The sequence below is a fragment of the Pogona vitticeps genome, chromosome 3 (genome assembly GCF_051106095.1).
Source record: "Pogona vitticeps strain Pit_001003342236 chromosome 3, PviZW2.1, whole genome shotgun sequence".
Lineage (NCBI taxonomy): Eukaryota > Metazoa > Chordata > Lepidosauria > Squamata > Agamidae > Pogona > Pogona vitticeps.
The window spans coordinates 79,109,340-79,121,575 of NC_135785.1; the positions used below are offsets into that span (position 1 = coordinate 79,109,340).

The 12,236-nt window shown below is 40.1% G+C and overlaps 1 long non-coding RNA gene across 1 annotated transcript in view; it reads left to right on the forward strand.

The window, feature by feature from the left end:
- Window positions 1-616: 616 nt before the first annotated feature.
- Window positions 617-12,236, forward strand: part of LOC140705492 (uncharacterized) — a 33,377-nt gene continuing 21,757 nt past the window's right edge. Inside the window, exon 1 of the long non-coding RNA XR_012084886.2 lies at window positions 617-684. This is a non-coding gene — a long non-coding RNA (uncharacterized LOC140705492). The remainder of the gene's footprint in view (window positions 685-12,236) is intronic.

The following is a 12,236-nucleotide window of genomic DNA, read 5'->3' on the forward strand; positions in this document are numbered from 1 at the left end:
ATTTTGAAATTACTGCAGCCTAAGGATAACCCTTCAGTAGCATATAAAAGCCAGAGCGTGAAATAAGTGGTTATAAAATCTGCATGGGAAACAATAAAATTATATCAGATGGAAACTTCTCTCTAATCTGACCCATATACAAGGAAAGGAGCAAGCATGCATACATCTTTCCTGGCCACCCACTACATCAGTTCCACCTTATACAGCCGTGTATGCCCATCAGGAAGCTTATGATTCAATGAGGGGACAAACTATATAAGGATATAGTCTGTTTTTAGAAGAGGTGTTCCCAGAAGAGACAAAGTATGTTTGTTTATCATATGTAGTTTTCCTCACCTACATACCTTCCATTTAGCATGCTTTGTTTTCTGATTGGTCGCAGGAAGATAAAGTCAGACTTTATTTGTAAGTCTGCTTTCTGAGGTACATATCTCTGAGCAAATGCCTTGATAGAAGATAAAATAATCATAAAGGATATGCTTTTATCCTGGTGTCTAGTTTGACCCTATGGCTTGCAAACAAGAATTTGATGATATAGGCCATAACTATGTAGTAAATTAGAGAGTCCATCTCCATGTATCTCTCTCTCTCTCATTCTCTTTTCTCTCACACACAGGCTGTCCCAAGACATTCTGCTGCCTGAGGTGACTCAGCAAATGGCTTTCCTCACTTGCCTAAGTGAAGGTGTGTAGCATCCGGTAGAAAAAGTTTTGATCCCTTTTCTTCTTTACTGCTGGATTGACCCTTAGATTATGCTTTCAAATCCATTTTCCCATTAATCATCTCTTCTCAAGGTCTTTGAAAAGGATGCTTTAAAAAGTGGCATAGACAACACCTTGTTGTGTATGCCACTTGTTCAGCTCCTTGTTGAACAAGTTCTTGTTCAGCTCCTTGCCACCACAACACTGGGTTAAGACCACTTAGGTGGCTTCTTATTATCAACTGCTTTGGACATAGCATAAGTTGAGTTGTCTCTTCTTCCTGGCATCTCATTTAACAGCTATTAAGACTAGACATGGGGACAAATAAAAACAAATCATGATATTTGTGAAATATTGCTGAGTAATGGGATATTCATCCCTTTGTATTTGTCAGTTTGGAGACTCCAACAAATACAAAGGGACAAATATTTACCCATTTTTATTTGTCCTTTCATGCAGACTGGCTGCAGGAACAGAAACAGGGTTTTCCTTCGAACAGCCAGCCTGTTTGTCAATGTCCCACCAATCAGCTGTTTGGCAGGACATTGTGTTTCAACAACAAATTAATGAATATTCATTGATTTGTCACTAAAACGTGGTGCCTTGTTGATTCGTCCATTCATCAATTTTGACAAATGACAAATCACGGCGAATCACCATTTTTTCCAATTCATTTCCATCTCTGATTAAGGCACAAGAACTGCATTTAACAGACAGCTCACTCAATTACAAGTAGAAATCTTTTCCTGAAGGAGAAAAGAAATATTTTTCATTCCCATCCCATGTAATACCATCATAGTAATATTATGCTAAGGAAGACAATCTATTTTCTCACCTAAAGAGGCTCGCAATCTGCCTTCTGTGTCTCCTTTTCTCCATGCTACTTTTGTATTTGGCAATAAACATTTAGCTTGACCCCACCTCTTTTTGTTAACAATGACGCCTATGTGCATAGCTCATTTGTTGAAGTGCAGATTTTTACAAATGCGAGGGAGCTAATGAGAGAGAGAGAGGGTAATGGAAGGAAAACAGGTTTTATATTGCAGCATGTATAGAAAGGGAAGTAAGTAAGAATCGTTTCCTTTTTCTCTTTCTTTTTTGCACATAATGTTGGAACATCCTTAGAATAGTCTCCAAATCATTTTTCAGATTCTTTCTCTGAAAGACTGCTTTTAGCATCTGAAATGCTCTCTTTAGGGGCAGAAGCTCCTCCAGCTCACTCTGGATAACTTAGTGGTTTGGGTATCTGACTGCAGAGTCAGAGGGTGGGAGTCCAATTCCCCACAGTGCCTCCTGTGAATAGAGCCAGCCTGGGTGGCCTTGGGCAAGCTGCACAGTCCCAGGATGCCCCCAGAAGACAGGAATAATAAACCACTTCTGAGTATTCTCTAGCTAGAAAACCCTGGAAAAGCTCACCATAAGTCAGAATAATGACTCGATAATTGACTTATATTTCTTCCAAGATATTATATAAGCAGTTTGGATAAGAAATATGCAGATATGTACAGAAACACACAGTCTGATCAAGTCTGGTTAACTGAAATTTATTTATTTATTTATTTATTTATTTATTTATTTATTTATTTATTTATTTATTTATTTACTTACTTACTTACTTACTTACTTACTTACTTACTTACTTACTTACTTACTTACTTACTTACTTACTTACTTACTTACTTACTTACTTACTTACTTACTTATTTAATTTATATCCCGCCTATCTGGTCGGGTCAGGACCACTCTAGGCGGCTAACAACATAGAATAATACAATAAATACATATAAAACAATTTTTACATAACATCTTTCCTTGTTTCCTTGGCAGAGACAAATCAGGCCAAAATTAATTTCCCTAAGATAACCTCTACCCCAAATTGGGACTTCCAGTTCATCAAAGAAAGGAAGAAATTACAACCCATTCTGGACTGGAAATAGGGCATAACCAGTGAAACTTGAATGATCCCTTAATTTGCTGGCAGTGACTCTTATTCTGTCTTCTATTATTTGCCTCAGCAATTACAATCGTAGGCTGAAGCAAATGAGATATTAGCTCAAAAATTGGTTATTTGATGTCAAGAGAGAGCAAAGTAGAACACAGGGGACTTGAGGAGAACATCTGGTTTTCCACCACCCATTACAAACCAGATTTTATGGTAAAGAACTTCAATCTGCCTTTTCACTGCACTATTAACAGATGAATTTTTCCTTTTGAAATCTTCTGAAGACATCTCTGGGTAGATGGTAAATTCCTCAAGAAAGATTGCTGTAATCTCTTCTGGCTGGTTTCTCCTCCATCTTCACTGAAAAATTTGTGGTTGTGACTTAGAACAAAGACTTCTCTTGGAGCTCCTAGAGTTATTCTAATGGAGCATTTCTTTTGACAGGAGGTGGTGGAATTAATGAAAAACCCTGTGGAGAAGCCAGCATTATGTGTCTCAATCAGGGCCTTACTGGCTGAGAGGCAGATTTAATACCAAGAATCCCCTTTAAGAGGGGAAAGAACCATTTAATATCCAGAATCCCCTTTAAGAGGGGAAAGAACCATTTAATATCCAGAATCCCCTTTAAGAGGGGAAAGAGAGTCTGTTTACTCTAACAGGTTAAAAGGGAGATAGCATAATGTTGTTTGCAGGGCTGATTTTTTGTGTAGCACTGAAAGATTTGCAATGCTGCAAGAGGAGCATTTTTGTCTTAAGTGTGATCTGACCCTCCGTCCCTTGTTTCTGAATTTTATGTAGAGGACTTGGTGAGGAGAAACAAGACAGAATGTTCCTTTGGAGAACAGCTAATCCCTAGATCAAAGAAGAGAGCCAATAAACTGCAATAGATAACAGGGTGTTTCTTCTCATTTGTCCAATTATCATTATTTTAGAAACACATTTGCCGCAGAGCAAAATCTGTGCATGCAACTCTTATGATCAAAGAATACTCTCTCTGTGTGAGCATGTGTGTGTGTGTTTATAGAAAATATGCAATATTTCAGCAAGGGAGAATACAGCTCTGTCATTGTAACTGAGTCATAAATACCACCTCACCTCTTGTAATAATATTAATAATACTAATCAGTGTTGGGGGGGGAAACCAAGTCATTAGAATGATACAGCATTACCTGCAAAGGACATGAAAAGAGAGTGTTAGAAGGATATTATCTGCAAGCTCATATTATAAAAGACAGAAGAAAAATCCCTTATTGTAAGGAAAAACGCAACTACTCAAGTTCAACATCAAAGATGGTATGACACAGAGAGGCGGGATGTGCTGCTATTAGGAATTTTCCTACACAAAAAAAACCCACCAAAGGTGTATATATTTAGCTATAAAACTCTCAGTGAAGCACTACAAGCTGTCAGCCACAGGGTCTGAGCCATCAGACACTGTGAACAGCCACCATTCTGTAAAAATAAAATAAAATAAATATGGGTGAGAAGACTTCAAGGAAATACCACATCTGATGAAGTGGATTTGCCCAGGAATGTTCACATTAAAAAATGTAAAAGTTAGTCTTTAAGGTATCACCAAGTTTTTGCCTTTTTAAACTTTTCATTGCTATTTTGGTTTTACCTATAATGAGTCTAATTAGTGCTTCTACTACCCACCATCCCTCCTGTTTGACTACAGCTACCATCTACAACGTTCACTTGAGTATTAAGAGGATAGGAAAACAAGCTCCTTTTTCTCTTCGATGCTAATTACTTCCATGGCAAGGAATACTGAGTAAAACATTTTGACAGCTAATATAGAGAAAAAGCGTAAGAAAGAACTTCTTGTCACAATTTCTTTTCTTGTGATCTACAACATTTTCCACCATTGGTTTTTGCAGAGAAATTCAGATTTTGTCAGATTAGAACTTGTAGGAAATCCTTGAATGAGAACTTGGAAAAGTTATTGTTACAGACCATAACTCACAGAATGTTCAGGCCAGCAGGACCAGTGACTATTTTAGCTGGGAGATACTGGGAGCCGTAGTCCATTTAAGTAAAATGTTCAAGTTCTTCCCAAGTACAGCCATTGAAAGGTAAGCACTGCCCTTCACAAGCTTTTGTTTCTTGGCTGGCTCCTTCCCTTTTCTTCTGCATCTCAAGTCCCTCCAGGTCTGAGCAATTTTCTGAATGTGTGGTTTCTGACTGTCTTGCTGTATCATTTGCAGAAGGCTGTAATGGGAAGAAACTGCCCTGTTGGTCAGATAAGTCCAACTGCCAAGTGTAAAACTTAGTGTGTGTTTCCAGAGGATGCTATGTTGCTCTCCATGGTTGGGTCCTTAAGCTTGCACATGTGCTGGCTTCACTTTTGTTCTCCTTATGACAAATGGATCACCTTCTCTTTCTCTGAACTGGTAACTGGATCACCTTCTCTTTCTCCGAACAGAGCTGTTAATGACAAAGCCTTTTGGAGGTCATTCATTCATAGGGTTGCTATATGTTGAAAGTGACGAGACAGCACATAATGGCACTCAGGGAGCATACACAAAGCATTCAGTAAAATCAAGAGACCCACACTACCTGTTGCCCATCTCTGCTCTGCAATATGTGCAGTATTCACTTCCACATCAATTGTTCTTCATTTCATGGAAGACATGTCCAGAATTGTGCATATTTAGACATGCAGACAAATAATGTGTGTGTGTTTTTTTTACATTTCTTTTTGCTTGGTTGAACTGAAAAGCAATGCATTCATGCAGACAAGTCAAATCATTTTGTTGCTTTCCATGCTAAAATCAGCATACACTGCCAAGATGAAATATGATCAAGGATGGGAGACATTGGTTTTGGGCTGTTTTAACAAGATAACAATCTCCATTGTATTTACAAAGAAAAAATTACAGGGCATTTTAGTGACACTTTCCTACAGAGTCCCTGGATTATTCTTAGGTTATAGTGTTTCCTATGGAATTATGTTCTCTGTACATAAGAGATAACAACAAAGCTACACTCTGTATTGTCACCCACTCTAAGAATCTAGCAATGTAAGTCAAGGTCTCAGTATTTCACCATGGAAGGAAGGTTGCTTATTATTTTTCAACACAACTTCTGGTTCACCCTTTGAATATGTAAAAAAAAATTCATGATTTAAAGTGCTCTTAGAGGGGTAACACCCTGCAATAAACAATAAGCCCAGGATATGTAATTTTCTGTTTGAGTCATCATTCCACATGTTCTATGTTATGCCAGTGAAATGTCATTCTTCAAAATACAAGTTTACAAGATGATGATTAAGCTACTTCCACCTGCTACATGTCTGCATAGTACAGAGATCAGCAGCTGGAGAAAAATTATGTGATATGCCTGTCCTTGTCTTTCATGTACAAAAGCCAAATGGATCTATATCCTTAGAAGCTCCCTGTCTCCAATTACGACAAGCCAAAAACAGATGTGGAACATCCACCTCTATCATGACATTCTTCTGAGATGTTCTGACTCATCTGGGAAAAAGAATACTGGAATAGATGGATCTTATAACTATAACATGATTCTTAGAAACATTTCTTTCAGTGACAGAAAGTCACAGTCTTAAGTGACTGAAAGTCTTTCTCTCTCTCTCTCTCTCTCTCTCTCTCTCTCTCTCTCTGTGTGTGTGTGTGTGTGTGTGTGTGTCTTTTTTTAAATTTTATTTTATTTTATTTGGGGGGGTGGATTTGCAGGCTTTCGCTTTGAAACTGTGGACCCTGGGGTTTGTTTTCTCTGTTGATTGCTCCTTGTCTTGAGTGCCTGCTTCCACACCTTGAATGAAGGCTCATTATGGGACGTTAAGCTGTGATGTAATCTAGGAACTGTCTATACTGGACATAAAATAACATATGCCCACCATTACAATGGATGGGAATGCACTGAGAGAAGGATTATGCATTGCAATAACCTGTTGGAGTGGGAGCTCTACAGGAACTCTATTTTATTTTTATTTATTTATTATTTGATTTCTACCCTGCTCCTCCAGACAGAGTCTACTCAGGGCGGCTTACAAACAAATATAAAACATTATAAAATATAACCAAATAGGATTATCAAAATATATATAAAACAATCACATAATTAAATCAGCAAATTAGAAGATCAAGATGGAGGAAAAAAACTAAAGAGAAAAGAAAATCAGGTGTTGACTGGAGGGAAGGCCTGCCTGAAGAGCCAAGTCTTTAAATGATTCTTAAATAAATCACCCTGGCGAGGGTGCCAGGGTGATTTCCAGTGGCAAGGTGTTCCATAGTCGAGAGGCCACTGCCGGGAAGGCCTGGTTTCTTGTTCTTTCTTTCCGGGCCTCTCTCGGCTTAGGCCCCTCAGCCGTCTTTCCTGGCTAAAATGGGTGACTTGGGTAGATCTAGGTGGGAAAAGGCATTCCACCATGTATCGAGGTCCTAAACTGTTTAGGGCTTTATAAGTCATCATTAACACTTTGAAGTGGATGCGGAAACAAATGGGAATGGGAACTCTATCAAAGAAAGGTGATGCATCTGCTCTCGGGGTAGATTACAGTTTTTTTGTTGACTTTATAATATTGTCACTAAGAATAAAGTTTTGTTCTTCTCCCATATGAGGGAGTGAAAATTATCCATAGTAAGAGAAGAAGTGTGTAGTGTATCAATGGCTGGTGCTGTCTTGGGATTCACACCAACAAGAAATCAAGCTGGGCCCCAGAAAAGATTCCTATCCTGGAAATCAACTTCTTGATGATACTACAGTGTAAGATAATGCTAGAGAAATATGGGGAAATGTTGGGAAATGGCTTTGATACAAATAACACTGAGCTCTACCTTCTGTTACTCGCATTAAATCAGTCTGTTGACCTGACAAAGCATTCCAAAATCAAAGGTGAATGTTAAAAGGTTTGCCCTAAAATTTGTTTCAAAATCACAGAGAGCTAACAAAAGTCAGCAAATAAGATTTAAAACAACATTGTTTGCAAATGTCTTGAGTGTCTGACAATAAATGAATGCAGTGTTAAATATTATTCACTAACATTTTAGCCTCCCAAAATTCTCTGCTTCTTATTATTTTGTAGTGTTTCCAAACAAGGCTTTAATTGAGGCATCAGTTTGCCTTATTCATAGTCAAAGAATTTTATTGGGGGACAAGCATCCAGACATCTTCATTTTTCATTTGGAAACTTCCTGAATTTTCCTACTGCTTCTCTTATCACAATAAGGAGGCAAAGCTGTACAATGCCTCTTGATTGATAGAGCTAGGAGCTTTCCGTTTGGGAGCACTGTTAGTCTTTTGGTGTCCGGATTAAAAATTCTCCATACACAACCCTGCTTCCAAGATTTGCTAAAATACTTGTTGGCATTGTCTTTCTTTGATAAGATTACTGTTCTTGCTATCAGAAAATGATGGAAAAGGGAAGCTCTGTGCACTTTCAGGTGTCACCGTTTTAGTAAAAAACACAAAAAAGGACAAGAATTAAAATCTGAAATCACTTCTCACTAGAGATAGGTGGTACAGAGTGGTACAGATGTATCAGATGGGCGGGATATAAATCAAATAAATAAATAAATAAATAAATAATAAATTCATGGTGGTTCAGACAACGGCCAAACAGGTGTTCCAAAGTTTGGTGCCCAGTCCCTCTGGCAGGCACCCACTCAGAGGCATCCATCCAAGCTTCCCTGACCCGCCTCATCCAGGTGGTGCCTCTGAGTGGGTGCCCTTTGGAGGGGCAGAGCACCGAAATGCGAAACACCTGTTTGACCAGTGGTTTGTGCCCAGCTCTACTTACCACCTGTTTTTGTCATATCAGTATCACTAAACAATAACTCTGTTCCTCAAATTGGTATTTGTAAGACTATAATGTGATGCTCACATACCTTTTCTACCTGTGTCTGCTACCACCAAAACGGCAGTTCTCCCCAAGTCCCTGCACTAAGTTGGTCATTGCCTTTTAAATTGTGAATAGGTTATCCTCCTCTTGGATTATAGTTTCCACATGTCTAAGCAAACAGTGTTTCCTTTTACAGTGCTCTTCTTGTACTGCCACAGCTAAGGACTGATTTTAAAGTGCTCTTTTAAAAGAAATCTGAATGCTTTTGGTGAAATGTATAGTCTTAGGGTGCAACTACATTAGTCAAATAATCTGCAATTGGTGTCAGGGTGTAATTGTATGAATTCATGTCACATGCTCTTTGTGTCACTGTCCCCATGGGGCACCCTCAATTGTACCATATTGATTCAGTGCAGGGAACTACAACACTCTTTAAATGGCCTTAAATACACCTGCGGTTGGCACTTTGATACACCCATGGGTTTCTCCTGACTTTACCTGCATTCTGTCCATGTCCATAACTGTCTAAGTGACATAGCACTGTATTGATGTTGCAGACAGAAAGACTTCAGCACCTCTGTGATGCAGCACTAAAGTCAATTATTTGAAAAAAAGTTAAAGAGAAACAATTCAGACAGCAGACACAATTTCCCAATGCAACAGCATCCTCCTCCACCACCTCAAACATATCAACATTATGCCAGCATAAAGAACACACACAGAGAGAGAATGCAATGACATGGCCATTTACACAACCAAAAACAGGTTAAAAAACCAGTGCAATATTGAGAGATTGAAAATAAACAACTTCCCAATGGGTGTTCAAAAAGAAATTATTCCTCAAAGAAAGATGCGAGTGTCCCCCACGCTTACATTGTGTACCAAGGAAATTTTGATTTGTTTCCATCATGCTAAAACTAGAGTAATTGGGGGAGTATACTGCAGTCTACCCCACCGGGTAGGTGGGGCTCATTAGCCTGGGAAGGCAGCCCATCTAGGAGAAGGAAAATTTTGAGCTATCCTCTGCTTTGTATGTGTGATTCCCAAATGATCAGCAAAGGTGTGTTTATGTCCTTTTTCTATAATCTTTTCCCTGTATTTAAAAGGGATTACTAGTTGTTTGTGAATTCTTTCCCCTCCCCTCTTAGGCTTTATTAAGACCTCTCTATATAGCAGGTCTTTCTCCATCTTTCAGGGTTTTCAGGGGTTAGCTTTCCTTCTCTGGCTAACTTAAAGCATTGTTGTAAAATGGAATCCTGTCTTTGTTCCTGGCTAAAAGCATTTTCATGAGGATTCCTTATAACCACCACCTCAGCTGTTTCATTGGCTTTATTTCCTCCTATAATTTCATCAGGGATCTCACGTTTTTCCTCAGGTGTTTCCCTTTTATCTATCTGGGAGCGACTAGTTACCAAAACACTCTTAACATGCTCAGATAGATCCAGCCCAATCAAGCATGGAGCAGGAATTTGATTTGTGATGGATACCTTCCACACTCCATTCCAACCTTGATATTTCATTTGTACTTTAGCCATGGGTAGAGTAATTAATTCAGTTCTTTGTCCCCTCTGCGCGTCTTTCTCAGAACTTGGGATCTAAAGTTATCCCCTTGGTCTTTTACTCTAAGTGTGAGGTAATCTTTAAATATAGAATAATTCTCTTCAGAGTCTTTTTCCTGTCTTAGTCTTTCCCCAAGGTCTGCGATTAGGAGTTCCTTCCAAGCTATTCACTATTCAGCTGACTGTGGCCTGATGCAATACTTGAGAGTGGTTTATGGGCAAACATTTAGTCCCTAAGCACGCTGTGATTGCCCATCCCTATCATAAAGTATTTATGTCCCCTCCTATGCAGAACATGTAACTTTCTGGTCTCTGCAAAATGTGTGCTGTTCCTTCTGAGTTATGATATTTCTCGTCTACCTGGCGTTGGGCAGTCCCCTGTCTACTGGTAGAAGTACCTGAGAAGATGGTTCAGTGGCTACAAATGCTTGTTGCTATATGCCACCTCCAAAAGAAGAAAAGGTTTTCCCATGAATGCCAGTTATCAGGGAAAACAGTGGGAGGGAGCCCTACCTTTATGTCTCTTTTGTGAGTTTTCTCTAGATGTTTGGTCTGTCAGCTGCTGCACAGAACAAAGAGGCTAAACTAAATCAAATGTGGAAGTATTCTTTTTCCATGTGATAACACATTCCCTTTTGGGATAGCAAGTGAATAGCAACATAAAGACAATCACAACGTTCTTTTAGTATAACGAGCAACACAATAGACTCAAGCATGGAAGCTGTTATGGGGACGTCAAGGGGCATCTGTGGCAATTTTGATTTTAAAAGAGTAAGGATAATAGTAAAAATAACCAAAAAGCAATGCGAATTATTCTTGAAGTAATACATGAAGTAATACATTTTCAAAGTAATGATTAGCAGTAGCACTTCACTTTGATGAGATAAACTTTTGGTCTGATACAGCATGATATTACTTATAGCCTTGAAATGTGCAGAAATGAATTATGCATGAACATACACCACCCAGCCATCCATCCACACACACATGCGCACGCACATACATACACACTTTGCAATATGCAGTGTGCATGCATTCCTCTGAATGTGAACACTGCTTGCTCAATGAGCTCGTTCCTGCCAATAAAAATATCTAGAAGATAAAGGAATTTGCTTCATGGATATAATGGAATAGATCCAGGTTCAGCTGCACATCCTTTGAAATAAATGGGACTAATTCATAACTAGTTTCACAGACCATAACTACGTCTGTGAGGCTGGATACTATGGACAAGGTGCTTGATCGCTGTCGTGCCACCACCACCTCCCTTGACCCTTGCCCAGCCTGGCTAATCAAAGCAGCCTGGCCTACAACAACGGAATGGGCCACAGCAATAATAAGTGAGTCTTTCCTTGAGGGCAGGTTTCCACCTGCCGTCAAGGAGACACTCATTAGGCCCATTAGGAAGAAACCTTGTCTGGCGGCGGACAAAATTGGCAACTATAGGTCCGTCGCCAATGTTTCTTTCATGAGCAAAGTGGTTGAGAGGGTGGTGGCTGACCAGCTCCAGGCGCACTTGGATGAAACAGATGCCCTGGATCCGTTTCAGTTGGGCTTCAGACTGCGCCATGGTACAGAGACAGCATTGGTCGCCCTGTATGATGTTGAGGGAGGCCGGCGGGTAAAACATCTCTGTTGCTCCTCCTCAACAACTCAGCGGCCTTTGATTCCGTCGAGCACAGTATCCTCCTGGGGAGGCTCTCTGAGTTGGGAATTGGCGGCCAGGCGTTTGCCTGGCTCCGTTCCTTCTTGGAGGACCATCCCCAGAGAGTACAGTTTGGGGAGAGTGTATCAGCTCCGTGGAGTCTCAACTGCGGGGTTCCAAAGGGGTAGATTATCTCCCCAATGCTGTTTAACATCTATATGAGGCCGCTGGGCAGGATCATCAGGGGGTGTGGAGCATCATGTCATAAATATGCTGATGACACCGAGCTCTACATCTCCTTTTCACTAACTGCGGGTGATGCCGTCCTGTCCCTTCAGCGCTGCCTGGAGGTTGCACTGCAGTGTATGCAGGAAAATGGGCTGAGGCTGAACCCAGACAAGACGGAGGTACTAAGGGTGGGCACCCCCACAGTAGGTGGTTTGGGAAACTCTCTCTCTTTTGGGAGGGTGACTCCAAGAGTGGGGTCCGCAGTTTGGGGATCCATCTGGACCCGACGCTCACTATGGTAACTCAGGTTGTGTCAGTGGTCCGCACCGCCTTCTTTCACCTTCAGCAGATAGCC